Genomic DNA, 3,655 nt, shown 5'->3' with positions numbered 1-3,655 from the left:
CATGAGATTTGCTTTATTAGTATGTCAATATTTGGCTTTTCTGGATAAGTATAATATATTTGCAGTTGTTTCATATTGAAGTGGATAAGGGTCTTCACTATTAACCATGGGTTGTTGGTAGGAACATTATCTAATAGGAAGTTAGGGAAATATCCATTACAACTTGTCAACTACATTATCTATCAATAATAAGCATGGTTATGCATCCTAACATGGATTTCTTTTGTATTTTTTCCTATATCAACTATTGAGAGGGTTGAAGTACATACACTCAGCAAATATTCTGCATAGAGATTTAAAGCCCAATAATTTACTTCTAAATGAAAACTATGACTAAAAAATATGTGATTTTGGGCTTGCACAGACTACTTTAGAAATAGACTTTATGACAGAGTATGTTGTTACTCGTTGGTATCGTGCACTAGAAATACTATTGAAATGTCCCAAGTATATAGAAGCCATTGATATCTGGTCAGTGGGATGCAATTTTGTGGAGATACTGAAGTAGGCACCCTTGTTTCCTAGTAAATATTATGTTGACCAATTTAGGCTCATCACGGAGGTAAATTCTTATTCATTTTTTTTTTACGAAGGTGGGCAAGTATATGCTTAAAACATAAATGATTTGATGTCAATGATAACAATTGAGATATAAATTGAAATGGGTTGCTTTACCTATCTTAAATCATCAGATGTTGATTTCTTCTATGTTTGGTTTCTTAATAGTTAATTGGTTCACCAGATGACTCTGATCTTGGATTTTTACTGAGTGACAATGCTAGAAGATACATCAGGAAACTTCCATAGTTTCCTAAGCAACCTTTTTCTCAGAAATTCCCTAACATGGCTCTAGCAGCTGTAGATTTACTTGAAAAAATGCTTGTATTTGATCCAAGCAAACACATTACATGTATTTTACTTGTTTCTCTTATAATTGGCTAGTTATTATTGTTTTTAGATGTGCTGTGATAGCATCAGGTTTTTTGCCTCAGAGAAGGGAAGTTCTACACTGAAGATGTGCAATATGATTTTAGTTTTTCTTATCTCATCTTCAACTGAATCATGTTATATGTTATTATTGTGTTGCCTTAGTTCAAGAGGCCTTGAGTCACCCTTACTTGTCAAGTCTGCATGACATCAATGATGAAACCAGCTGCCCCAGTCCTTTCAACTTTGATTTGAGCAGCCCTCGTTCACTGAGGAACATATAAAAGAGCTCATTTGGAGGGAATCTCTTAACTTCAACCCAGGCATGATGCAATAGCTGGAGCAGACAGACTTGATATTTATCTTGCAATCCCTCTTTACTAGTTATGTTATTATGTTTCTGCAAGGAAATCCTTCTCTTGGTTTGTTATTGCCTTCTGAAGGTTTGCAGAGCATTGTGTAGGTGTGCAAACTTGTTTTATTAGAGTTAGGTTTGCTTTTATTCTTTGAAGGTCTGGTAAAAGAAAAGGAATTGATGGATATGCTTACAGATCGATTGTGGAAATTGTGTATTCCTAATCTGAGCCAGCTATTGGCCTCTACTTTATTATCATTGGACATTAAAATGTAATTGGGAAACTTAATAATCTAAAGTAAACGCCAAAGGAATTTGTAAGTTTTGTCTTGCAAACATGATTTCATACATTTGGATTTCCAAGTGTGACAGATTACTTGGAAATGGTGCCATCTTTGGTACTAATAACATCGCTTGGTATTTTGTACACAACACTCTTGAAAAATTATATAATCTGGGAGTTATATCCATAACTGGAAATTTGGAATATGGGAGTTGGCTGTATGGCTGAAAATTTTAATAATATTTGATTTGGGAGTTGGTCACAGGAGTTAGAGGTCACTTTATTTTTCTCTTCTTTACTACAATGTATACCTTGGTCTTGATATCCTACAATTAATTCCTTAACCAATGTCTAATTTATGGTGTAGAACTCTCAGTTAATTGGTGGAAATGAACAAAGAAGATTGTTTATGAAAGATATGCCAACACATTTTTAATGGTTTTGATTGTTTAGAATAGTTTTAGTACTACTGTAATGGGAAGGCAAGGAAATTTAGGGTCCTTGGTGGTTTATGTCAACGAAGTTCATGAAACTGAGAAAGTATGAAAAAGTTGAGGTCATCATTGACAGTGTTACAAAAAAATAGGATCTCAACATGCTAACTCTGATGAAAATATTTATAAAAGCAGGGAAATCATGGAAAAACACATAAATAATGAATTTGTGCTATTAAAATGCCACTAGAGGTGCTTGTAAAATGAAGTAAGATTTTCTGAAAGTTATTTACTTTGTACAAACTGTCTACTTTTAACAGTATGGATTGTGTTGATAAAATGTAGTGTAGATCCTATATTTGTTCACCAATCTAATATTTTGATGTTGGTGCTGGTTATTGAAGTACTGAAAGGACGCTTCAAGTGAGAATATTGAATTTTAAACAAGGGATTATAGAGAATTCGAGGGTGTACAATTATTCTCTATCTTGTGTGTACAATGTGTATTCATTGGAACTACCTAAGATGAGTATACATGTGAAATCTTCATGAGTGGATATTACATATTAGTTTGAAGTTAGTAGAGTACATATAATATATATAGATCCACAATAATCAAAGCTGTGATATGAATTAGGCTAATTGGAATTTAACAACCAATTTTTTAGCTCTGCCTTTTGCTTTAATCAACGTTTTACTTGGAAATAAGTGGTTTGTCTCTCCTCTGATCTTATTTCATATTTCTGGTAACCGTTTCTTGCATTATGATTCATAACTTTTATTCTTTGTTGATTTTTAATGCTAGATGATTTCCACAACTCTGTGAACTATATCCAGAAAATGTAGCGTGGACAACTGCCAGTGTAAATGAAGTTTAATTCTCACATTTGAGAAATTGGACATGTTATGAATTGCAGTGTCAAATTTGTGGAGACTTGAAAAAGAGGGTGATGAATCGATGACCTTCAACTTCAAATTGTTTGAGAAGGGATGCTTATAATGAACTTTGTGTTTATGTTAGTTGCCATTGGCATTGGTAAGACAAATGATTATTTTATTTTGAGATAGCTCCATTATTTTTATTATAACAAACTATTTATGATGCCTCCTATTAATATGTTGTCTTGATGCAAACGAGAAAAGTTATGTGCTTGTATTAACTTTCAGACATCAACAAACTTGTGGTGGGGAGTACATAAAGATAGCTGAACCACTAGGGTATCAAAACAAAAGAAAGCATGCTAAAAGAACTATGAGGTAAATAATATCTTTTGTTGTCTAGATTAATCTAATATTAATTTAAAGAATGCTAAGTCTTTTTTTTTAACCTAAGTTGCATGAAACTTGGAATTGGGTATGGGTTGCTGAAACAAGAATGTTGTGAATGTGTGACGCCAAACAGGTTGTGTACAAAGATACATATATTAGAAGAAAATAAGAATGATACACATCAATAACAATCAGGAAACATCAAACACTGAAATGAGGAGATACAATCATTTGTCTTTTGGTGGGGATCAAGTTAGTAGCCTTGGAAGTAGAATTGACAGAAATGACAAGAGAAATTTAGAGTCTGTGTAGGTTCTTTAGGTCTAGTGATGTTGGTGTTGGGTATTTAGTAGTTTAGCATAGTAGAGAAGCAAAACAAGCTAGTAG

At 33.1% G+C, this 3,655-nt stretch overlaps 1 pseudogene; it reads left to right on the top strand.

Annotated features, from left to right (window-relative positions):
- Positions 1–235: 235 nt before the first annotated feature.
- Positions 236–1,264, top strand: LOC149201921 (mitogen-activated protein kinase 4b pseudogene; annotated as a pseudogene).
- Positions 1,265–3,655: the final 2,391 nt, after the last annotated feature.

This window comes from Pinus tabuliformis, chromosome 2_1 (genome assembly GCF_031772625.1).
Source record: "Pinus tabuliformis cultivar Carrire ecotype Pingquan chromosome 2_1, CPIR1, whole genome shotgun sequence".
NCBI classification, from domain to species: domain Eukaryota; kingdom Viridiplantae; phylum Streptophyta; class Pinopsida; order Pinales; family Pinaceae; genus Pinus; species Pinus tabuliformis.
The sequence above is the reverse complement of the archived record's forward strand: the minus strand, read 5'-3'. Positions and strand labels throughout refer to the sequence as shown.